The sequence below is a fragment of the Salvelinus fontinalis genome, chromosome 18 (assembly GCF_029448725.1).
Source record: "Salvelinus fontinalis isolate EN_2023a chromosome 18, ASM2944872v1, whole genome shotgun sequence".
Lineage (NCBI taxonomy): Eukaryota > Metazoa > Chordata > Actinopteri > Salmoniformes > Salmonidae > Salvelinus > Salvelinus fontinalis.
The window spans coordinates 18,334,723-18,361,603 of NC_074682.1; the positions used below are offsets into that span (position 1 = coordinate 18,334,723).

Here is a 26,881-nt window from a genome sequence, read left to right on the forward strand (position 1 = left end):
GTCTTCTCCCAATGCACAACACAAACTCGTTACTGTACTTTCCTGGTGCAATTAAAGGTCCAGAACCTCAGAGGAGAGGATGTGGCAGCTTGGCTCTCTTTACGACAGTTGAATACTAAATGTTCAGATTGCCAATAACTCAGCAGCGAACAGTTGGAGGCTGGTAACAATGCCGCAGTGCTAGTTTGTTGACACTCATCAGAGCACTAATTCCCTGTTTGCTTTCACTTCAAATTATTGTTTTTTCTACCAGTCTATTTGACAATGGCTGTGTCTTCGTGTGTGTCATAGAACAGTGTTAAATACTGGTTCCTTCTATACACTATTGAACAGGCCAGTTTACCACACATTTCTGATACATCAAAGATGAAGGACATTGAGAACGAAGGACATAGAGGCATGATGTGGAATGTACTATGCCCAAATATGGCATGATACTCATTGCAATACACAAGTCACTTGAATGACATTACTTTGCTTCACTTCAGTTGCATGTAGTCACTTTAATAGTTGACCAGAGTCATAATCAAATTTTGTAAAGAAAAGAGAGAAAAAAGAAACAGTAACACAACAGGAATAAAAGATGCAAGAATAAGCTGTTATGCCAGTAACAGATCAATGTGCAGGGGTACAAGGTATTTGAGGTAGATATTTATATAAAGGCAGGGCTAAGTAACTAGGCATCAAGATATATTATAATAAAGAGTAAAAGTAAAGAACACCATAGCAGCAGCATATGATTGTGTTTATGTATGCGTGTTGTGTTCGTATGCATGTGCATGTCGCGTGTGTACATATGTAGTGTATGTGAACGTGTGTTGGTTTTGTGTCAATGTGTGTGTGTGTGTGTATATACAGTCGTGGCCAAAAGTTTTGAGAATGACACAAATATTAATTTCCACAAAGTTTGCTGCTTCAGTGTCTTTAGATATTTTTGTCAGATGTTACTATGGAATACTGAAGTATAATTACAAGCATTTCATAAGTGTCAATGGCTTTTATTGACAATTACATGAAGTTGATGCAAAGAGTCCATATTTGCGGTGTTGACCCTTCTTTTTCAAGACCTCTGCAATCCACCCTGGCATGCTGTCAATTAACTTCTGGGCCACATCCTGACTGATGGCAGCCCATTCTCGCATAATCAATGCTTGGAGTTTGTCAGAATTTGTGGGTTTTTGTTTGTCCACCCACCTCTTGAGGATTGACCACAAGTTCTCAATGGGATTAAGGTCTGGGGAGTTTCCTGGCCATGGACCCAAAATATCGATGTTTTGTTCCCCTAGCCACTTGGAGCACCTTGCCATAAGGCAAAAGTGATAACTATCATGCTGGAAAAGGCATTGTTTGTCACCAAACTGTTCCTGGATGGTTGGGAGAAGTTGCTCTCGGAGGATGTGTTGATAACATTTTTTATTCATTGCTATGTTCTTAGGCAAAGTTGTGAGTGAGCCCACTCCCTTGGCTGAGAAGCAACCCCACACATGTATGGTCTCAGGATGCTTTACTGTTGGTATGACACAGGACTGATGGTAGCGCTCACCTTGTCTTCTCCGGACAAGCTTTTTTCCGGATGCCCCAAACAATCGGAAAGGGGATTCATCAGAGAAAATGACTTTACCCCAGTCCTCAGCAGTCAAATCCCTGTACCTTTTGCAGAATATCAGTCTGTCCCTGATGTTTTTCCTGGAGAGAAGTGGCTTCTTTGCTGCCCTTCTTGACACCAGGCCATCCTCCAAAAGTCTTCGCCTCACTGTGCGTGCAGATGCACTCCTGCCTGCTGCCATTCCTGAGCAAGCGCTGTACTGGTGGTGCCCCGATCCCACAGCTGAATCAACTTTAGGAGATGGTCCTGGCGCTTGCTGGACTTTCTTGGGCGCACTGAAGCCTTCTTCACAACAATTGAACCGCTCTCCTTGAAGTTCTTGATGATCCGACAAATGGTTGATTTAGGTGCAATCTTACTGGCAGCAATATCCTTGCCTGTGAAGCCCTTTTTGTGCAAAGCAATGATGACAACACGTGTTTCCTTGCAGGTAACCATGGTTGACAGAAGAAGAACAATGATTCCAAGCACCACCCTCCTTTTGAAGCTTCGTCTGTCATGCTGATTTGAGATTGAATAACAGAGTGATCTCCAGCCTTGTCCTTGTCAACACTCACACCTGTGTTAACGAGAGAATCACTGACATGATGTCAGCTGGTCCTTTTGTGGCAGGGCTGAAATGCAGTGGAAATATGTTTTTTGGGATTCAGTTCATTTGCATGGCAAAGAGGGACTTTGCTCTCCCCTCTTTCTTCTGTAGTCCACAATCATCTCCTTGTTCTTACTGAGGTTGAGGGAGAAGTTGTTGTCCTGGCACCACACTGCCAGGTCTCTGACCTACCTGAAGGCTGTCTAATCGCCATCGGTGATCAGGTTTACCACTGTTGTGTCATCTGCCAACTTGATGATGGTGTTGGAGTCATGCGTGGTGATGCAGTCGTGGGTAAACAGGGAGTACAGGAGGGGACTAAGCACCCAACCCTGAGGGGCCCCCGTGTTGTTGCCTACTTTTGCCACCTAGGGCCGCCCCGTCAGGAAGTCCAGGATCCAGTTACAGAGGGAGGTGTTCAATCCCAGGGTCCCCAGGTTGGTGAAGAGCTTGGAGGAGACTATAGTTTTGAATGCTGAGCTGTAGTCCCCTCTTGTTCAGGTGGGAGAGGGCAGTGTGAAGTGGAATAGAGATTGTGTCATCTGTGGATCTGTTGGGGCGGTATGCGAATTGGAGTGGGTTGAGGGTGTCTGGGATGATGGTGTTGATGTGAGCCATGACCAGCCATGTCATATGTATCTATAGACTATATCAGAGATAAGGCTATATCAGTCTTGTTTTTTAGTCGGAGACTGAGGGCACGAATCACACACACACACACGTACCAGAGATGAATTTTAAAAAGGTGCTAGTGAAACTCCCAGTCAAATGTCCACAGTGTATATATTATTTTTGGCCCTGCATGAAATCATCAAGGTGTCCTGAAAACAGAATAAAATAAGAGAGAAAGTAGAGGTTTAAGTGTTTCTCAGTCCTCTGAGGCAGTGTGATCAAATTCATACATTATGATGTCAAACGAGGTCATAATAGAGATGAATTTGTGGGGGAAACCGAGCCAGCTTTTAAAGACAGCATTAGACTTTACAGTTATTCCTGCATAGGAAGTAGTCTTCTCTTTATCCTGGCTTCAATTCGAAGCCCAAACCCTAGAGAAAAGGCAGTAGCTACCGGTTCCTCCTCCAGCAGTATAGAGGCGAGACCTCCCTTATGAGCGAGAAATGAGAGCGGATTGACATTAAACCTCCGTGTACCGCCATTTGCATTTCATACAGGGATTTGGAGACTCATCAGATCTGTGGAGGGAATGTTAATTATTAGATTCTTGGCATGATAAAAATCCTCATTTACATTTTTCTTTTAATAAATTCCTTACACTAAAGATGTTCTGTGTCTCGGTTCCATTTAGGCCTAGGCTGTGAACAACTTGAGCCAGAGTGAGAATCAATAGCTGGGAATGCCAAAGATACACACTTGTTAAATGTTGAAATGTGTCCAACTGAATAAGGTACTTGAATGCATTTCAAGGGTTTGTCATGACAAATACTTAATATTCATGCTTACAATTGAATTTCTTATGTTTTATTTGCTTTGGCATGGAAGATGTTGACTCGTTTCAACCTTATGAAATGTTAATCCGTGTTTGAAGACGAGTCAGCAGTGGAATGTTTATTTTGCCATATTCAATATTCAACTCAAACGCCTTGTGCTTCACCCCCAACAGTTTCCACCTTGAGGTTTGGTGTAATGTGAGATGCCTAACAGTGACATAAAACTAGCTGTATACTCATTTTCACTAGTGCAGCAGTATTATACATTTACTGCAGCCAACTACAGTATGTATCCAGGGAAGCTGATATTCTGCATAAGTGAGTATATTCTATCCTCTTTAGCACAGCCTTATTTTAGCTACTAGGTTCCTCATAGCCACTAGCAATTAATATGGATATGTATAATATAGCTGGTGTCAATTGGTACATTGTGGCTTTCAATGACTATCAAAAAGGTAACATTTAAACACCATTACCAAGGAGGATAATTTAGAAATAAATACCAGGTAAAATGAAGCATAACCTGGCTAGTTCTCTTATCTGGGAGATGGCAAACACTGGATAGCGTGTCCGTCCACTGCTCTCTCCCTCACTCTATCTGCTCTCTTTTCTCTCTCTGTCAGCTCTCTTTCTGCTTTGATCTCTTCAGCTCGTTCTATTCCAACGAGAAGATGCAGTTGGGAGTGTACAGCTTCAGCTAGAACAGACAGGTCTTGGGATTGGATATGATTTAAATCTTGTTTGTGTTTTTTTTGCTTTTTTCAGTTGGAGTACAGCATTGATTAGGTCAATTAGAAAGAGGGAAAGAGAGACCATATAGAATAGGGAATATGACGAAAACGTACAGGATGAGGGAAGAGGTTGGAGAAAAAGAAGGATAAAGAAAAAGGAAGACATTGAACGTAATATCTAAAGTAAGTGTTGGTGTGTATAGTATGTGGGCAAAGCCTATTCATTTCATTGGACATGCAGTACAAGGCTGTTCAATGGTGTTTCAATTCTGTCCTCTGGCACCGTACGTCCCTGCTAGAATAACTAGCCCCACTCTTTCACAGGCATATAAAGAACTGCTTCCTTTGACAGAGTAGTTGTAGTATTGAGTTTCCCCCCCACATTACCTGTAGGCAGTGACCAAATACCCACAGCCAAATAACCTCTATATTACACTACTTCCTGCTCAGTCCTGATAGGAAATAGCAAATGGATGTTTTGTCCTGCGCACTGTATTTCCTAGGTGGTGGTGAATTATGGCCCCTATAAGACGCAGCTGTGCTCCTAGGCTGTGTGTGACGGCAGGGAGTGACTGGGTAATTGTCACCTGTGGGTGTTTTCACAGCTTTGTGTGTGTGTGTGTGTGTGCCAGTAACAAGATGTAAAGGGAACAGACACAGCTAGGTTCTCTGATCCTCCACCTTGAATGTATCGGTACAGTAGCATTTAGTCCATTCAGTTGACCAGCTCCAAGGCAGAGAGGGAAGGAAAGAGATGGTGTGTCAAATCTTATTTGTCACATGCTTCGTAAAGAACAGGTGTACGCTAACATTGAAATGCTTACTTAGGGGCCCTTCCCAACAATGCAGAGAGAAAAATAGAAAAATAATAGAGAGAATATTTGACTAGGTAACCAACCTTGGGTGTTAATCACATTGTTGATTAGGCATGCTGAATGTGTGTACTCGCTCATATTCACCCTTGGCCTTCCTACTGGGTTGTGTGCGTTTCTATATGTGCACAAATGTGTGTGTATTGTATCTGCTCTGGAGGTGTGTGCTCACTCAGATCATCCAGCTTCACCTGTGCCTCCCCTCCAGCCCAAGCATTTGTTAGTGTCTGTGATGCACTTTGTGCGTGGGTGTTTGTATACGAAGGTGTTCACTCACTCAGACCTTTGTGTTCCTTGCGGCAGTGTGTGGTAGGCGTGTGTGCTTCTCTCAATGTGTTAGTTTCTGCTCTGCTTCACCTGTGTCTCCCTCTTGGCTAGTTGTGCCATCTTTGGCACGGTGTACCTCATGGAGAAGAGGTCCTGGCCCGTTCCCGTCACATTTCCACTCCAAATCGCCCCATTACATCAAGAGTATTCTTGAAAGGTATTATTGTCCACCTACTGCAGATATACCCAGTGTATAGCAGCTCTCTCCTCCCCCAGCCTTTGATCTGCTAAATCCTGTTAAGGCAGCGTTGTGAGGGGCTCTGAGGAGCAGGCCCAACCACTCCACTCTGGATCAGCCACTCTCTCTCTGGTCCTCTCTGTGCATATGGAGATGTCTTCGGCCCGCGTCGAATGTCAGAGCGCCTGCTTGGACATGGTGTGAGGCTGTCGGAGACTAGGAGACAGGACTCATTGTTGGCCCTCTTTAAGATTCCCACTCTGCAACGTGAATGGTTGTGAATGGTGAATCATCCTCTCCGCACCACAGTTCTAGAGGCTCAGTGGGAATGACTCCTATTCATGTCCTTGGATCTGTTTCATCTACACCTCTCAGACAGGCTGAGGCAATCATGCACCGTACAAATACAGACTAACACACACATGCCTAGCCCTCCAGGGACTTGCACAATCAGCCATCATTGAGTTGGCTGTGACGTCGGAGATCTGGGTTTGCTGTGGAAAAATGGTCTGTCGGCCTGCAGGCTAGGCCTCCGGGAACAGCCAGTCCCCTGTGTCGTAAAAACAAGCAATGATAAGCCAGAGAGAAAGCCCAGAAACAGGCTCCCACTCCATAATGGAGTTCATTCCCTCTGCGTAGAGCATTAAGCCTGGCATTACAGACGGCAGGCTATGGGGAGCCATCACCTGAGACCTGTGCTGTGGGACCAGTAAACATTGGACTGGGGCGATGAGGAGGGGACATTAGAATGACGAGCAGGTCATGCCATCAAGAGCACCTTTTGCTAATAGTGGTAATGGCTCTCTGGGTATGTGTAGTGAGCTCTGAATGGTGAGATTGCTTTTCTATGGTGGCGCAAAGCACATATTGACAATGAGATTTGAATCGAGTGGTGCTGGTGAGTAGAGTAGGGGGCATTATTTCAGTAATGTATAGCTAGATCTAACCATTGGTTTGAAGGGATACTTAGGCATTTTGTCAACTTCCCCAGAGTCAGATGAACTCGTTGATACCATTTGTATGTCTCTGCATCCAGAATGAAGGAAATTAGCGGTATTTTGAAAGATACTGCTAACTATTGTTCGCGTAATGACTGGAAGTCTATGGTATCTACTAGCATCCTAGTAGTTACATAGACTTCCAGACATTGTGCTAACACAAGTTAGCAACTTTCTTCAAACTGAACTACATGTTTCAAGCAGACCACTATAGCCCCTGTGCCCAAGAACATGAAGGCAACCTGCCTAAATGACTACAGACCCGTAGCACTCACGTTCGTAGCCATGAAGTGCTTTGAAAGGCTGGTAATGGCTCACATCATTATCCCAGAAACCCTAGACCCAGTCCAATTTGCATATCGCCCAAACAGATCAACAGATGATGCAATCTCTATTGCACTCCACACTGCCCTTTCCCACCTGGACAAAAGTAATACCTATGTGAGAATGCTATTCATTGACTACAGCTCAGTGTTCAACACCATAGTACCCTCAAAGCTCATCACTAAGCTAAAGACTATAGGACTAAACACCTCCCTCTGCAACTGGATCCTGGACTTCCTGACGGGCTGCCCCCAGGTAATGAGGGTAGGTAGCAACACATCTGCCACGCTGATCCTCAACACTGGAGCCTTTCAGGGGTGCGTGCTCAGTCCCCTCCTGTACTTCCTGTACATGGCCAAGCACAACTCCAACACCATCATTAAGTTTGCAGATGACACAACAGTGGTAGGCATGATCAACAACGACGAGACAGCCTATAGGGAGGTCAGCGACCTGGCCGTGTGGTGCCAGAATAACAACCTATCCCTCAACGTAACCAAGACTAAGGATATGATTGTGGACTACAGGAAAAGGAGGACCGAGCACGCCCCCATTCTCATGGACGGAGCTGTAGTGGAGCAGGTTGAGAGCTTCAAGTTCCTTGGTGTCCACATCACCAGCAAACTAGAATGGTCCAAACACACCAAGACAGTTGTGAAGAGGGCACGACAAAGCCTATTCCCCCTCAGGAAACCTCAGATCCTCAAAAGGTTCTACAGCTGCACCATCGAGAGCATCCTGACTGTTTGCGTCACTGCCTGGTACGGCAATTGCTCGGCCTCCGACCGCAAGGCACTACAGAGGGTAGTGCGTACGGCCCAGTACATCACTGGGGCTAAGCTGCCTTCCATCCAGGACCTCTACACCAGGCGGTGTTAGAGGAAGGCCCTATAAAAATTGTCAAAGACCCCAGCCACCCCAGTCATAGATTGTTCTCTCTACTACCGCATGGTAAGCGGTACCAGAGTGCCAAGTCTAGGACAAAAAGGCTTCTAAACAGTTTATACCCCCAAAGCCATAAGACTCCTGAACAGGTAATCAAATAGCTACCCGGACTATTTGCATTTTGTGCCCCCCCGCCCCAACCCCTCTTTTTTACGCTGCTGCTACTCTCTGTTTTTCATATATGCATAGTCACTTTAACTATACATTTATGTACATACTACCTAATTTGGCCCGACCAACCAGTGCCCCCGAACATTGGCTATCTGCATAGTGTCCCGCCACCCATCACCCACCACCCGCCAACCCCTCCTTTACGCTACTGCTACTCTCTGTTTATCATATATGCAGTCACTTTAACCATATCTACATGTACATACTACCTCAATCAGCCCAACTAACCGGTGCTTGTATATAGCCTCGCTACTGTATATAACCTTGCTACTGTTATAGCCTCGCTACTATATATAACCTTGCTACTGTTATAGCCTCGCTACTGTATATAACCTTGCTACTGTTATAGCCTCGCTACTATATATAACCTTGCTACTGTTATAGCCTCGCTACTGTATATAACCTTGCTACTGTTATAGCCTCGCTACTATATATAACCTTGCTACTGTTATAGCCTCGCTACTGTATATAACCTTGCTACTGTTATAGCCTCGCTACTATATATAACCTTGCTACTGTTATAGCCTCGCTACTGTATATAACCTTGCTACTGTTATAGCCTCGCTACTATATATAACCTTGCTACTGTTATAGCCTCGCTACTGTATATAACCTTGCTACTGTTTTTTTTCACTGTCTTTTTACTGTTGTTTTTATTTCCTTACTTACCTATTGCTCACCTTATACCTTTTTTGTGCTGTTGGTTAGAACCTGTAAGTAAGCATTTCACTGTAAGGTCTACACCTGTTGTATTCAGCATGTGACAAATAGACTTTGATTTGATTTGGTTACAATTAAATGATGAGAACCATAGGGCACTTTGAGTTATTGGGGTCTCTTAAAAGATTTCTAAGCGTAACGTAAATGCTAATATCTCAGTGGAAACTCAGGAAATACTAACAGCCTCAGTATAACGGCTGATCATGGACTAGCAGCAGACCCCGTCAGACCTCAGCTGCCTGCTCAGTGCATCATGCCAAGGCCTCCTCAACCAACTATACTGTAGCTGACGATTTGCTATATTGTAGCTGTTCCACCTCACTGCTTATAAGATCATAGCTGAATGTAGGCTGTTTCTACTTGGTTTCAGGTCCTTTGTTCACAGAGTCCTGGGACTGGGCCAGGCATTGACATACAGAATGGGATGTAAATGGTAGGAGGAGAAGTCGAGGCTCTGGAGCTCTTGTCTAAAGCCTCTGAGTTGTGATGTGTGGCTATGGAGCTGCAGTTCAAAGAAACATTATGACGCTACAGACGAACTGGAAGCGCAGTGTGACGTTTGAACTCAATGTCAAAACGCTGGAGTTTTCCTCTTTTTTTTTTATACTCTGAAAAGCATATATCAATCCTCCATACACTGAAGATATCTGGACTTTGGGAAATTGGAAACACTTCAGTTTGCCAGTTCACTTTGTTACTTTAGTCTAATTGGTTGGAGTAGAGTGGGTTGTTTTTATGAGTTGTTACCTACTCCAGGCAAGAAGCAAGAAGTTGTTTTTATGAGTTGTTACCTACTCCAAGCAAGAAGTTGTTTTTATGAGTTGTTACCTACTCCAGGCAAGAAGCTCCAGTCAAGAAGCAAGAAGTTGTTTTTATGAGTTGTTACCTACTCCAGGCAAGAAGCTCCAGTCAAGAAGCAAGAAGTTGTTTTTATTTAGATTTTCATTTTAGCAACAATGTTTTTTTTGTTTATGTTTTGTTTGAATGAACCCATGGCAATACTGATCTGAATTGCATAATTAACCAACTGCGAATGAAAGGTGGGTTTATTAACACTAAGTGAATATTACTTCTCTTGACACATTGTTTTTATCCTTGAGGATGTTTAGAGAGAAATGCCTCAGTAGTACATTCAGTACATGATAATGATACCTCCTAATTTCAGGACCAAATGTAATGCTTGTCGCTGTTTGGATCATTAGTTGCTGCGTCGTAACCTGCAGATTGGAAAAACAGTTGGCTATTTTTTGTCTATGTAGCATTGCAATGTTCTTATTTTAGTTGTTGGGGTGCTATTGGTGAAATGACACACTCCGATAATTGTGTATTGCCTTCATTTGTTTGTCCTAATTGTCTCTGTTTACCTCAGTCAGTGATCTCATTCTGTGAGCCCTCTAACCTTCCAGCTGCCGGGTGTAATTGTGTTGCTTATCGAAATAAATCAAATGTAACTCAGACTGGCTGCCAAACTAAATACCATTATCTCTTAGATCTATGTTCCACTTAGGCACTTTCATATGGATTAGCCTAGCTACTCTGATGCAGTTCTCTGGTGTAATTGTGAAGAAACCAAAATACAATTTGCTTCACAAGAGTTATAAATAACTGCTTTGGAATGTCCTTTACACACACACACACACACACACACACACACACACACACACACACACACACACACACACACACACACACACACAGTGTGTTTGCTTGTTACCCCACTGTACCTAGTACTTTGGATGAATGTTAAAAACAAGAAGTTAGGCTAAATTGCAATAAGATCTCAATCTCCTCTAAATTGCACCTGCGGTCGATATGTGAATGGCCCTGAGAAGAAGCACTCCCTCCCTCAGAGTGCCATTCAGCTGGGATGATCGCCTTTCATCTGGCCTGGCATGTTTTAACCATCTCATCACCTCTATCGGTCCTATCGATGTCCCGAAAACTTCACTCACTTAATAATGAGCTTCTTTACACTGGTGTTCTCTCTTACTGTTTACCAGCTCCTCAGTCACTTCTTGCCCCGACACATGCACACACACAGACAATCAGATACACACATACCTACCAGTGGAGGCTCCTCAGAGAAGGAAGGGGAGGACCATTTTAAACATTTAAAAAAGGTTATCCTTTTTAGATAAAACTATACTAAATATATTCACTTCACCAAATTATTTATTAAAACACTGTTTTGCAATGAAGGTCTACAGTAGTCTCAACAGCACTCTCTGGGGTAGCACCATGGTGTAGCCGGAAGACAGATAGCTTCCGTTCTCCACTGGCTACATTGACTTCAATACAAAACCTAGAAGGCTCATGGTTCTCACCCACTTCCACAGACTTACACAGTAATTATGATGACTTCCGGAGGACGTCCTCCAATCTTATCAGAGCTATTGCTCTGACATGTTGTCCACCCAAACAAAGTGTCAGAAAATGAATGTAGTACTGATAACATAAGCTACAGCTAGTAGCACATTTTATGCAGTGCATAAAATGTGGTGAGTAGTTGACTCCGAGAGAGAAAGAATAGTTGAACAGTTTTTAACAAATCATTTATTCCAAACTGAAGTAGAAGCAACAAGAGGGAGAGCTAGCTGTATTTTTTTTCACTTTCACTTACTTAGCTAGCAAATGCAGCAAGCTAGTTTAGCCTACTCAAACAACCAGGATGCTATGTTAGCTAGTTGGCTATGGCCATCACACACTGGAACTCTTCCAAGTCAAAGTAAGCTTTTGGTTTTATAAAGGTATTGCCACCGGGGCCCTCCATTGTAGCTGCTGAACTGCTTGCTGCTGACTCGAGTAGCTATGTTGACTATGACGTTAGCTAATATGGTGACATATTTTATATACAAGACACCTGTCAATAGCATGTCTAATGGCTATTTATGTCTTAGTATAGATTGTTAATGTATTTACCTTGTATTAACACCATCCCTTTCCACCCCCTGTTGACTAGACCATTCCTCCCCCTTCTCCCATGGCCCTGTCTGATTGAACAGTCTCCTGTCTGCCATTCCTCATCTGGGATAAATCAATATGTGATCTGGAATTGGACCTGGGCTAATTTGAGCCCTTCTCTCACTCTTATTGCTGCAGGAAGCGTTTTGTCATTTCAACGGTAGGCCCCAGATGGGGCAAGGTAGTAGCGTTAGAAATGCCTTCAAATGCCATAGGGGCACATAGTCTATGATTTAGTGACCTTCTAGAAGTCAAGCAGTGCTCCTTTAATAGGAAAAGGCTGGACGGCTCCATTTTTCTCATGTTCTACAGCACCTCCTACCACATGATAGTATTAAAGATTGAGAACCGTTCTCAGTCACTGACTGTGTTAGTCAGCAACAGGAGGTCGATTTTTCTTTTTTCCCTCTTTCGCATGTTTGGAGAAATGGAACATAATAGTTCATTTTCACTTATGAGGCACACTGCCTGAGGACCCAGTCTCACTCCACAGGGAAATGTACCCAGAGCACTCTGACAACTCAGTTCCACCCCCCACTGATCATTAATATGGCATGAGAACCGTAGCCCTGTTTCTTCTTGACATCCTCATGGTTCCATATTACAGTAACCCAGGGCGACGCCCCTCATTATGACCCTGGCGTGGCATGTCCAGCAACGAGCTGCCTCGCTCTCGCTACACCGCTCAATTTAACAGATGATGCTTCCCTCCATCCGGACAGGCGTCCATGTCAGGCGTCTGTCTATCTCTCCATCTGTCTGTCCGAGGCGTGTGCGAGCGTCACAGGGGTGTCCTGCGTTTTCCGAAAAATTGAGCTGATGGTGTAGCTGAGGCCACACTCATTTTACGCATCTTGGTTTTGATGTAAGCCTACATGCACGCTGCTGTGGGCTCATCTGAGGCCATGCCACCCAAACACTGAGACAGATGATAGGATCAGGCCTGCTTTATGAGCCGTGCTCTACAGTGCAGTGCAGCAGCACGTCCTCTTGTCCTCTGTCACTGCCTGACGCTGTATGTAAACATGGAGCAGTCTAAAGATGTTGATGCCAAAGCGGTCAGGGATAACGTCATGTTGATAGGTAATTTGTTAATTGCTGTGAGAAAGATGATTAAAGCAGTTTTAAATGTTACACTAATCATTATAGCAGACTTAATTTTGGCTCTAAAACCTAGAGAAATGACAGTGGTTGTCGATGAGGAGCAATTGGTGTATGCTGTGTGTCATTAGCCTTGATATGACTCATCCCAAGTCACACAATACACAAGAGATGAATGTCGACTCCAGTAATTAAATGATCGCTTCCCTTTATTTGAGCGATGGAGGGGAACACGGATGATAATTTACCCGACAGTGAAGGCTACAGCAGGAGATTCATTTAGTGTGTGCGTGTAGTGCTATACTTGTGAGGACCAGAAGTCCACACAAGAATAGTACACACAGGACAATTCAGATAACTGGGGACATTTTGCTGGTCCTCACTTATCCAAAGCCTGTTCTTAGGTTTAGGGGTTAGATGAATGGCTAAAATTAGGGTTGGGTTAGGGAAAATAGGATTTTGAATGGGAATCAATTGTTGGTCCCCAAAAAGTCCTCAACTATACTTTGGTAACACCCCTCTGTGTGTGTAAGTTTCTCTGTTGATAACAGTTGATATTCTCAGTAGCCTGTGTATTCAAATAAAAAATCACATTTTATTGGTCACATACACATGGTTATCAGATGTTATTGCGAGTGTAGCGAAATGCTTATGCTTCTAGATCCGACAGGGCAGCAGTATCTAACAGGTAATATCTAACAATTCCACAACAAAACCTAATATCAATCAAATTCCACAACAACACCTAATCTCTAACAATTCCACAACAAAACCTAATATCAATCAAATTCCACAACAACACCTAATCTCTAACAATTCCACAACAAAACCTAATATCAATCAAATTCCACAACAACACCTAATATCTAACAATTCCACAACAACACCTAATATCAATCAAATTCCACAACAACACCTAATATCAATCAAATTCCACAACAAAACCTAATATCAATCAAATTCCACAACAAAACCTAATATCAATCAAATTCCACAACAAAACCTAATATCAATCAAATTCCACAACAAAACCTAATATCAATCAAATTCCACAACAAAACCTAATATCAATCAAATTCCACAACAACACCTAATATCAATCAAATTCCACAACAACACCTAATATCAATCAAATTCCACAACAAAACCTAATATCAATCAAATTCCACAACAACACCTAATATCTAACAATTCCACAACAACACCTAATATCTAACAATTCCACAACACCTAATATCAATCAAATTCCACAACAACACCTAATATCTAACAATTCCACAACAAAACCTAATATCAATCAAATTCCACAACAACACCTAATCTCTAACAATTCCACAACAAAACCTAATATCAATCAAATTCCACAACAACACCTAATATCAATCAAATTCCACAACAAAACCTAATATCAATCAAATTCCACAACAACACCTAATATCTAACAATTCCACAACAAAACCTAATATCAATCAAATTCCACAAGAACACCTAATCTCTAACAATTCCACAACAAAACCTAATATCAATCCAAATTCCACAACAACACCTAATATCTAACAATTCCACAACAAAACATAATACACACAATCTAGTAAAGGAATGGGATAAGAATATATAAGTATAAAATATATGGATGAGCCGTAACAGAGCGGCTGAGATGCAATAGATAGTAAAGAATAGATAGTGAAGGATACAGTATACATTATATACATATGAAATGAGTAATGCGAGATATGTAAACATTCTTAAAGTGGCATTATTAAAGTGAAAACCACCCAGGAGTAAATGTCAGTTGGCTTTTCATAGCCGATCATTAAGAGTATCTCTACCGCTCCTGCTGTCTCTAGAGAGTTGAAAACAGCAGGTCTGGGACAGGTAGCACGTCCGGTGAACAGGTCAGAGTTCCATAGCCGCAGGCAGAACAGTTGAAACTGGAGCAGCAGCACGGCCAGGTGGACTGGGGACAGCAAGGAGTCATCATGCCAGGTAGTCCTGACGCATGGTCCTAGGGCTCAGGTCCTCCGAGAGAGAGAATTAGAGAGAGCATACTTAAATTCACACAGGATAAGACAGGAGAAGTACTCCAGATATAACAGACTGACCCTAGCCCCCCGACACATAAACTACTGCAGCATAAATACTGGGGGCTGGGTCAGGAGACACTGTAGCCCCATCCGATGATACCCCCGGACAGGGCCAAACAGGCAGGATATAACCCCACCCACTTTGCTAAAGCACAGCCCCCACACCACTAGAGGGATATCTTCAACCACCAAGTTACCATCCTGAGACAAGGTCGAGTATATCCCACAAAGATCTCCGCCACGGCACAGCCCAAGGGGGGGGGCGCCAACCCAGACAGGAAGGTCACGTCAGTGACTCAACCCACTCAAGTGACGCACCCCTGCTTGGGACGGCATGGAAGAGCACCAGTAAGCCAGTGACTCAGCCCCTGTAAAAGGGTTAGAGGCAGAGAATCCCAGTGGAGAGAGGGGAACCGGCCAGGCAGAGACAGCAAGGGCGGTTCGTTGCTTCAGAGCCTTTCCGTTCACCTTCACACTCCTGGGCCAGACTACACTCAATCATATGACCCACTGAAGAGATGAGTCTTCAGTAAAGCCTTAAAGGTTGAGACCGAGTCTGCATCTCTCACAGACCATTTCATAAAAATGGAGCTCTGTAGGAGAAAGCCCTGCCTCCAGCTGTTTGCTTAGAAATTCTAGGGACAATTAGGAGCCCTGCGTCTTGTGACCGTAGCGTACGTGTAGGTATGTACGGCAGGACCAAATCGGAAAGATGGGTAGGAGCAAGCCCATGTAATGCTTTGTAGGTTAGCAGTTAAACCTTGAAATCAGCCCTTGCCTTAACAGGAAACCCGTGTAGGGAGGCTAGCACTGGAGTAATATGATCACATTTTTGGGTTCTAGTCAGGATTCTAGCAGCCGTATTTAGCACTAACTGAAGTTTATTTTGTGCTTTATTCGGGTAGCCGGAAAGTAGAGCATTGCAGTAGTCTAACCTAGAAGTTACATGGATACATTTTCCTGCATCATTTTTGGATAGAAAGTTTCAGATTTTTGCAATGTTACTTAGATGGAAAAAATCTGTCCTTGAAACAGTCTTGATATGTTCAACAAAAGAGAGATCAGGGTCCAGAGTAACGCCGAGGTCCTTCACAGTTTTATTTGAGATGACTGTACAACCATCAAGATTAATTGTCAGATCCAACAGAAGATCTCTTTGTTTCTTGGGACCTAGAACAAGCATCTCTGTTTTGTCCGAGTTTAAAAGTAGAAAGTTTGCAGCCATCCACTTCCTTATGTCTGAAGCACAGGCTTCTAGCGAGGGCAATTTTGGGGCTTCACCATGTTTCATTGAAATGTACAGCTGTGTGTCATCCGCATAGCAGTGAAAGTTAACATTGTTTTCAAATGACATCCCCAAGAGGTAAAATATATAGTGAAAACAATAGTGGTCCTAAAACGGAACCTTGAGGAACACCGAAATTTACAGTTGATTTGTCAGAAGACCAACTATTCACAGAGGGGAACTGATATCTTTCTGACAGATAAGATCTAAACCAGGCCAGAAGTTGTCCGTGTAGACCAATTTGGGTTTCCAATCTCTCTGAAAGAATGTGGTGATCGATTGTATCAAAGGCAGCACTAAGATCTAGGAGCACGAGGACAGATGCAGAGCCTCGGTCTGATGCCATTAAAAGGACATTAAAAGGTCATTTATGTTGCTGTTTTTAACCTATTTCCTACAATTTTACACATTTTGCCATGGAGCTGACAGAAAATGTACTCCATATCTTTACTACATTTCTGTTGTTGTATATATCTGTTATTTAAGTTTACGCTGAACTTTTACCACCCCAAAAAGTATATACAGTGAGCTCCAAAAGTATTGAGACATTGACGCATTTTTTGTTGTTCTTTGCTCCAGCAATGAAATTATACAATAAAGTGCACACTGTCAGCTTTAGTTAGAGGGTATTTTCATCCATATTGGGTGAACTGTTTATAAATTACAGGTATTTTTTGGTACATAGTTGCCCCCTTCTTATACGCTTAGTGTACGAAACATTAGAAACACCTGCTCTTTCCGTGACATAGACTGACCAGGTGAATCCTGGTGAAAGCTACGATTCCTTATTGATGTCACCTGTTAAATCCACTTCAATCAGTGTAGATGAAGGGGAGAAGACAGGTTAAAGAAGGATTTTTAAGCCTTGAGACATGGATTGTGTATGTGTGCCATTCAGAGGGTGGATGGGCAAGACAAAGGATTTAAGTGCCTTTGAACAGGGTATGGTAGTAGTGGCGTGGCGCACGGGCTTGAGTTTGTCAAGAATTGCATCGCTGGTACGTATTTTCACGCTCAACAGTTTCATATGTGTAAAAAGAATGGTCCACCACCCAAAGGACATCTAGCCAACTTCAAACAACTGTGGGAAGCATTGGAGTCAACATGGGCTAGCATCCCTGTGGAACGCTTTTGACACTTTGTAGAGTCAGTGACCCAACAAATTGAGGCTGTTCAATCCACGGTTTCTATTTAGGGAAGGTTTAAATAGTCACAGTGGGTACAACATCTCCTATACACTTCCTTATAAAATCGCTCACCGAGTCAGCATATACGTCAATGTTATTATCTGAGGCTACCCGGAACATATCCCAGTCCACGTGATCTTGAAGCGTGGAATCCGATTGGTCAGACCAGCGTTGGATAAACCTAAGCACGGGCGATTCCTGTTTTAGTTTCTGCCTATAGGAGGGGAGCAACAAGATGGAGTCATGGTCAGATTTGTCAGAAGGAGGGCGGGGGAGGGCCTTGAATGCATCGCGAAAGTTAGAGTAGCAATGGTCGAGCGTGTTACTCCCTCGTGTACAGCAATCGTTATGCTGTTAGAATTTAGGTAGCCTTGTTCTCAAATTAGCTTTGTTAAAATCCCCAGCTACAATAAATGCAGCCTCAGGATATGTGGTTTCCAGTTTGCATGAAGTCAAGTGAAGTTCCTTGATGACTGTCTTGGTATCCGCTTGCGGGGGGATATACACGGCTGTGATGTTAACCGAGGAGAGTTCTCTTGGGAGATAATACGGTCGGCATTTGATTGTGAGGAATTCTAGGTCAGGTGAACAAAAGGACTTGAGTTCCTGTATGTTGTTAGAATTACACCATGAGTCGTTAATCATGAAACATACACCCCGCCTTTCTTCTTACCGGAGAGATGTTTATTCCTGTCGGCGCGATGCACTGAAAATCTCGTTTGCTGTATGGATTCACAGCATGTCCCCAGCTAGCCATGGTCCCGTGAAACAGTGTATGTTACAATCCCAGATATCTATTTGGAAAACAACTCTTGCCCTTTTGTTGACTTTGTTAACTAGGGACTGGACATTAGTGAGTAATATACTCTGCGCGGGACGTGGTGTCTGCGCATCCGAAGCCTCACTAGAAGACCGCTCCGGCACCCTTCCTCCGGTGGCATTATTTTGGGTCAGCCTCTGGAATCAGTTCAAATGCCTTGGGAGGTGCAGACAAAGGCTCCGCTTTGGGGAAGTCGTATTCCTGGTTGTAGTGCTGTTTGTGCTGGTAAGTTGACGTCTCCCTGATATCCAATAGATCTTCCCGGCTGTATGTAATAACACTTAAAGTTTTCTGGGATAACAATGTAAGAAATAATACATAAAAAAAACAAAATTCTGCTCAGTTTCTTAAGGACTTGAAGCGAAGCTGCCATCTCTATCGGCGCCATCTTGCCTAATGTGTAGAAATGCATTGTTTGTTTAAGGGCTTGTAAGTAAGCATTTCACGGTAAGGTCTACATCTGTTGTATTCGGCGCATGTGACAAATAAAATATGATTTGATTTGACATGCTGCTGCTGTTTGTTGATGTAATTTAGACTCCCTTCTCTCATTAACCCTGAGATCTGTGACAGGCAGATTCCTCAGCCTCTCCAGCTCTTCCAGAATGGACCCCTGTTTTTGAGCATGAGGAGCAGCCCTCTGTGTGCAGAAGGCCATGCCATAATGAATTTTATAAAATATAGCCAATGTAATGAGAAAGACGTGCCCATCCCTGGCTCCTCTGTCACATCAGGTTTGTCCACTCTATGGGAATGGAGGAGAGAAGGTCATTTACAGTGCCTTCAGAAAGTATTCATACCCTTGACTTATTTCACATTTTGTTGTTACAGCCTGAATTCAAAATAGATTAAATCGATTTTTTTCATTTTCACCCATCTTCACACAATACCCCATAACGGCAAAGTTAAAACTTGTTTTTAGAATTTTTAGCAAATTTACTGAAAATGAAATACAGATATCTCATTTACATAATTATTTGCACCCTAAGTCAATACTTGCCACATATTTTCAAGTAGATTTAAGTCAACTGCAATTCAGCCACTCAGGAACATTCACTGTCTTGGTAAGCAACTCCGGTGTAGATTTTGGCATGTGTTCGTCTCCCAGTGTCTAGTGGAAAGCAGACTGAGACAGATTTAGCCTGTGCTTAGCTCCATTCTGTTTATTTTGTATCCTGAAAAACTCCCCAGTCCTTAACAATTACAAACATACCCATAACATGATGCACAGCCACCACTATGATTGAAAATATGGAGAGTGGTACTCAGTAATGTGTTATATTGGATTTACCCCAAACATAACACTTTGTATTCAGGACAAAAAGTGCATTGCTTTTCCAAATTGTTTTCAGTATTACTTTAGTGCCTTTTTGCAAACAGGATGCATGTTTTTGGATATTTTAATTATTTTCACTCTTTCATTTATGTTAGTATTGTGGAGTAACTACATCCTCACTTTTCTCCTATTGCAGCCATTCAACTCTGTAACTTGGCCTCATGGTGAAATCCCTGAGTTTCCTTTCTCTCTGGCAACTGAGTTAGGAAGGACGCCTGTATCTTTGTAGTGACTGAGTGTATTGATACACCATCCAAAGTGTAATTATAAACTTCACCATGTTCAAAGGGGTATTCAAGACATTTTTTATTTTATTTATTATTTTTGGATAAAATAATTCAACTTATTTTGGTGTATTGTGTGCATGCCAGTGCCAAAAAAAAATCTTAATTTAATAAATGTTTAATTCTGGCTGTAACACAACAAAATGTGGAAAAGGTCAACAGGTGTGAATACTTTCTGAAGGCACTGTAGATGGAGCTCTGGAAAACAACATCTGGAATCACTGTTGGATATCAGCGATGTCTGTCTCTTTGTGATCTGCTTTCTGCAATTCCAGGAAACTAAATAAATATCAACTTTATTAAGACCTGATAACCAACTGAAAGGATATGTGTTATAAGAAATATCCTGTTTATTTGGGTTGTCTTGTACTCATATACCTCTATCTCTTTTACCTGTATCCCAGCCCCTCTCTCCTCTCCCCTGGTATGGTTTGCTATGCTACTGTAAGCATCACTGGCAGCAGTTCAAACATATTATTGTCACTGTAATTGGCTACTCCAGGCTTGATTTGATATGTGCCTCTTGTCTGATCCGTACACCTCTTTACCGCGCTAATGGAAAGATGAGTCCCACGTGAAATGTTTCTCTCATCAGATCGCTGTTCAAATCGTACATCTCACGTTACCCTTGTCAGGAGCGCTGCTTTATCACAGTTTGAGCATGTGTGGTAGAGGGAGGATTGCGTTAAAAATAGAAAGAACTAACAAGGGTGAATTTAGCCAAAGTGCTTGTGAAACTTGAAAATGAAATATGAACCTTAGATTTATCATAATATTGACTTGTACCACACATTATCAGTAGTCACCTTGTTGAAATTCGTGTAGAGGTGTGTGTCTGAGAGGAACATAGGCATCAACTATTTCACTGTACTACTATTCCTACAGTCACAGCACTGCTACCAGTCCTAACACTTACACTGCTCGTTTTAATTTCCTCCCCCAGGTGTAAACTGACTGATGTTGCCAGACTAGCTGATACAGTTGTCTCCTTTAGCTTGATCCCCACAGCTGTGGTCAAGCTGACATGGCTGTCTCTCTCCAGCTGCAGGTGAATGAAAAAGTTGTGCTACATGTACACTCCTATCCTCCTATGTCCTGGAGCATCTGCTGTTGTCAGAGCAGGTAGAGATGGACAGCAGATGGCTGGGCTCTACCATCCTTTACAATGCTGCACTCTGTTATCCAAATAGAACACAATGCAGCACAGGACCTTCAACTAGGCCAGCAAAACCACTGATTTAAAGAGTCTTACTACATACCCTCTACATGTCCTGTTGTGACCACTAGATTTAGGTCTTGACTAGTTTGATTGACCCTACACTCTGCAGTATATAATCTATAGTGTATACTTTTTAGCACGTATGTATAATTCACTTGTTAATATTGCTTTAAGGAGATTTGTTTGATTTAACAAGATGTATTTATTTCCCCTTTTACCGTGCCTCCATCACGCTTTTGGGATTTTTCAACAAAGCCAGCCCTGCACCCCTGTGAATGAAGCATATTTCAGAGGCAGTGTTTGGTTCACTTCCCTCCAGCCCTGCCAGGACCTGACTGTATCAGTTTTTAGAGCCTTTTCACATTTCCTATTTCTCAGGCCTGCTGTCATGGCCCTGTCTGCCAGGCAGCAGGAATGAGGGAAGGAGACAGTGGGAAAGCGAGAGGGAGAGTCGGAGCTTCTCCATTTAATGCCCAGCAGTGATTACTCTGTCCATCAGCCGCCAGGACGACCTGCATCAGCCACAGGATTGATGTTTGACAGAATAATTAGGAAACTGTCTCTGGTTAAAATCACTGGAGCTCATCTTTGGGTAAAAGGACTTCCATTTGCTAACTCCCCCCACTTGTCCCCGCTTCGTTCCCCAGCCCTGTCCTAGCCATCCACAGAGTGCTCTGGGAGGGAGAAGGTTGATAGAGTGGTACAGTGGGGTGGGTTGGTGTTTCTGCTAGTGAAACTGGAAAGGCAAATAGAAGGGAATGGGGGGAGAAGTGAGTCAGAGTGGAGCAGTCATTGCCACAGGCAGCAGCTCAGTAGAAGTAGGAATGGGAGGGAGCTGAAGCAATTGGGGAGGGAGGTTGGGGGAATGGAGGTAAGAAAAATAAAGGCCGGCCAGTAGCACTACTAGCTGTGATTGGCTGGTCTCAGTAGTGGGAGAATACTCTTGGTATTTTGTTAGAGCGTTGTGAAGTGAATTGAGAAGAGGCCACTACACTACCCTGATTCTCCCCTGGCTTGTCTGGTATGGCTGATGATGAGCTCTTCATTAGGCTGGCCCCTAATGGACTGACCCATTAGGTCAAAAGGCTGTGTCTGTTCCACCTGCCTGATACTCTAAATCCTTTGACTGCTCCTGTACTGACCAACAGACAGGGAACCAGGCTCTAGATGAGGCCCTCCTCTCTCCTCTGGGCTTCACCCGGGGAAGGTTGTTGCCCTTACCTGCCAGAGAACCAGGCTCCAGCTGAGGCCCTCCTCTCTCCTCTGGGCTTTACCCGGGGAGGGTTGTTGCCCTTACCTGCCAGAGAACCAGGCTCCAGCTGAGCCTCTATCTCATTGACTGAGGTCCCCCCCATCCCTCCCCTGAGATTTTGGCAACTCTTCTGATCCCTCTAATACCTAAGCAACCCCTTAATGGCTAATTGATATGCTGCAGAGTTCCACAGCGCAGCTTCAATGCCCGCAGGTCTTAATGTCAGCCCAGGAAGAACTGGTCAGCTCACTGAAAGACTGCATGCAGGGTGCCTTAGAAATAAACCCCCTCATCTTCAAAAGTCCAACCTGGTCTTTGTTCGGGTTTTGATGACATGTACAGGCAGAGACATGGAAAACATCATACAAGGGCTCCCATTGACACAGAGGGCTGGGGGAAAAAGCACTAACACCCTCAGTCAGTGTATGTATCCGTGTCTGGCTTTTTGGAAATTAAATCTTGATTGCATCCATCTGTTTCACCCTAGTTTCTGGTTTTCTGGCAGTTTAGTGTCCCGCTCCCCAGACTCGCCAGGACTGGGCGAGTGGAGGAGGGAGAGGGTTTGCAATATGTGTATTCTATCAATTTCTAAATTACTCATTTAACCAGAGCCGAGTCGTAGCGAAAAGTAGTCATTGCCTTTCAATAACTGCAGTGATTCAGTCATTCACTCAGATGAATAACAAATGAGTGTGTCTAAAAACGGTCTCTATTTTTGGAGCGCAGAGGGTGAAAGCACTATATAAAAAATAACCCCCCCATCTATCAGGATTAAAGCTCTCCTAGGTTATTTCATCCCCACTAAATTGGCTCTCACTAAACAGCATCAGAGAAGGGAATTACTCAGTTCCTCCTGGGACTCTCTCTGCTGTCTCATTGTTGCTCTAAAGAGTACAAATGCCTTCCCTAGGGTGCTTATGGGTCACTTCTGCCCTTTTAGTGCTGTTAAGGTATTTCAGGATGCATTGTGAGGAAATTGCACTGTTGTGTTTGCCAGTTTTACACTCCTACAGAAAATCTCACAATACCACGATTCAGGCATTGTCAACGAGTGTGTGTGGTATTGTCAACGAGTGTGTGTGGTATTGTCAACGAGTGTGTGTGGTATTGTCAAAGAGTGTGTGTGTGGTATTGTCAAAGAGTGTGTGTGTGTGGTATTGTCAACAAGTGTGTGTGGTATTGTTAACGAGTGTGTGTGGTATTGTCAACGAGTGTGTGTGGTATTGTCAACGAGTGTGTGTGGTATTGTCAACGAGTGTGTGTGGTATTGTCAACGAGTGTGTGTGGTATTGTCAACGAGTGTGTGTGGTATTGTCAACGAGTGTGTGTGGTATTGTCAACGAGTGTGTGTGGTATTGTCAACGAGTGTGTGTGGTATTGTCAACGAGTGTGTGTGGTATTGTCAACGAGTGTGTGTGGTATTGTCAACGAGTGTGTGTGGTATTGTCAACGAGTGTGTGTGGTATTGTCAACGAGTGTGTGTGGTATTGTCAACGAGAGTGTGTGTGGTATTGTCAAAGAGAGTGTGTGTGGTATTGTCAAAGAGAGTGTGTGTGGTATTGTCAAAGAGAGTGTGTGTGGTATTGTCAAAGAGAGTGTGTGTGGTATTGTCAAAGAGAGTGTGTGTGGTATTGTCAAAGAGAGTGTGTGTGGTATTGTCAAAGAGAGTGTGTGTGGTATTGTCAACGAGTGTGTGTGGTATTGTCAACGAGTGTGTGTGCTTATTTGGTGGTTGCATTCTTTCAAAGACATGAGCCTGTGGCTGTGTTTACGCAAAATCTAAATAATGTAGCTAATCCAGTCGTTAACTCCTGAAATACGTGTTACTGTCAGGTGACAATTATGGGATTCATCTGTGTGGGTGCAAGGCTGAATAGTCTGTTGGTTATGTTGGTAATTTAGACTTGTTTGTCCACTCACGGATTTGACTGTCTCTGGCTCATAGGCATGCCCGCCTGGCTGTCTGCTGTGCGTCAAAAAAGCCCAGTTGTTTACCCATTAGCAAATGCACTTCACTAAAGAAGAGCGGTGTGTCTATGCAAACAGGGTGACAAAAAGAAGTTGGAGATGATTTGCCTTGCAAAACCACCCAGCTGCCCTTTAGATGGCTCATTGGCTCCCATGATCAGGTGCAATCTGAACTGGAATCATTTGGATAATTGACCTTCTGTGTGAATACATTAGAATAAATTAATTTTGATTGGCCATGTAGCATTATGAAGAAAGTAGGAATGTTAGGCTTTTATATTCAGTGCTGGTTTGTTGTGCTAGGTCTCGGAGGTGATTATGTATGCAATTCCCTGCTATTATGCATTCCTTCAATTTAAAAAAGTAATTCTCGCTCAGAGTAGAGCAGGGCACCGCTGTGCTGGCTAAACTCTGCAATGATTGAAAGGCAAAATATCTAAGGATGGTGTATAGTAATCACTGCTCATGTTTTAGAATGTCAGTCCCTGTGTCTGAGAGAGAGACACGCAGCAGTGGCCAAGTTAGGTTGCTGTGGTAGTAGGTTTGGTCGAATGGTGTGGTTTTATCAAATCAAATGTATTTATATAGCCCCTCTTACATCAGCTGATATCTCAAAGAGCTGTACAGAAACCCAGCCTAAAACCCCAAACAGCAAGCAATGCAGGTGAAGAAGCACGGTGGCTTGGAAAAACTCCCTAGAAAGGCCAAAACCTAGGAAGAAACCTAGAGAGGAACCAGGTTATGAGGGGTGGCCAGTCCTCTTCTGGCTGTGCCGGGTGGAGATTATAACAGAACATGGCCAAGATGTTCAAATGTTCATAAATGACCAGCATGGTCAAATAATAATAATCACAGTAGTTGTCGAGGGTGCAACAAGTCAGCACCTCAGGAGTAAATGTCAGTTGGCTTTTCATAGCCGATCATTAAGAGTATCTCTACCGCTCCTGCTCTCTCTAGAGAGTTGAAAACAGCAGGTCTGGGACAGGTAGCACGTCCGGTGAACAGGTCAGGGTTCCATAGCCGCAGGCAGAACAGTTGAAACTGGAACAGCAGCACGGCCAGGTGGACTGGGGACAGCAAGGAGTCATAATGCCAGGTAGTCCTGAGGCATGGTCCTAGGGCTCAGGTCCTCCGAGAGAAAGAGAGAATTAGAGAGAGCATACTTAAATTCACACAGGACACCGGATAAGACAGGAGAAGTACTCCAGATATAACAAACTGACCCTAGCCCCCCGACACATAAACTACTGCAGCATAAATACTGGGGGCTGGGTCAGGAGACACTGTAGCCCCATCCGATGATACCCCCGGACAGGGCCAAACAGGCAGGATATAACCCCACCCACTTTGCTAAAGCACAGCCCCCACACCACTAGAGGGATATCTTCAACCACCAACTTACCATCCTGAGACAAGGCCGAGTATAGCCCACAAAGATCTCCGCCACGGCACAGCCCAAGGGGGGGCACCAACCCAGACAGGAAGATCACATCAGGGACTCAACCCACTCAAGTGACGCACCCCTCCTAGGGACGGCATGGAAGAGCACCAGTAAGCCAATGACTCAGCGCCTGTAATAGGGTTAGAGGCAGAGAATCCCAGTGGCGAGAGGGGAACCGGCCAGGCAGAGAGCTCAAGGGCGGTTCATTGCTCCAGAGCCTTTCCGTTCACCTTCACACTCCTGGGCCAGACTACACTCAATCATATGACCCACTGAAGAGATGAGTCTTCAGTAAAGCCTTAAAGGTTGAGACCGAGTCTGCGTCTCTCACATGGGTAGGCAGACCATTGCATAAAAATGGAGCTCTATTGGAGAAAGCCCTGCCTCCAGCTGTTTGCTTAGAAATTCTAGGTACAATTAGGAGGCCTGCGTATTGTGACCGTAGCGTACGTGTAGGTATGTACGGCAGGACCAAATCGGAAAGATAGGTAGGAGCAAGCCTATGTAATGCTTTGTAGGTTAGCAGTAAAACCTTGACATCAGCCCTTGCCTTAACCTGTCTGGCTCCGGCGTTCCGCTTGCGGAACTCCTCCCACATTCCACTGAAAAGGCAGAGCGCGAAATTCAAAAGATATTTTTTAGAAATATTTAACTTTCACACATTAACAAGTCCAATACAGCAAATGAAAGATACACATCTTGTGAATCCAGTCAACATGTCAGATTTTTTAAATGTTTTACAGCGAAAACACCACATATATTTATGTTAGCTCACCACCAAATACAAAAAAGGACAGACATTTTTCACAGCACAGGTAGCATGCACAAAGCCAACCTAACTAACCAAGAACCAACCAAACTAACCAAGAACCAACCAAACTAACCAAGAAACAACTTCATCAGATGACAATCTTATAACATGTTATACAATAAATCTATGTTTTGTTCGAAAAATGTGCATATTTGAGGTATAAATCAGTTTTACATTGCAGCTACCATCACAGCTACCATCAGAAATAGAACCGAAGCAGCCA

At 43.6% G+C, this 26,881-nt stretch overlaps 1 protein-coding gene across 2 annotated transcripts in view; it reads left to right on the forward strand.

The window, feature by feature from the left end:
* LOC129815104 (succinate--CoA ligase [GDP-forming] subunit beta, mitochondrial-like) overlaps nt 1-26,881 on the forward strand; it is a 150,392-nt gene that overhangs the window by 96,012 nt on the left and 27,499 nt on the right. The gene's annotated exons all lie outside the window — the stretch shown is intronic.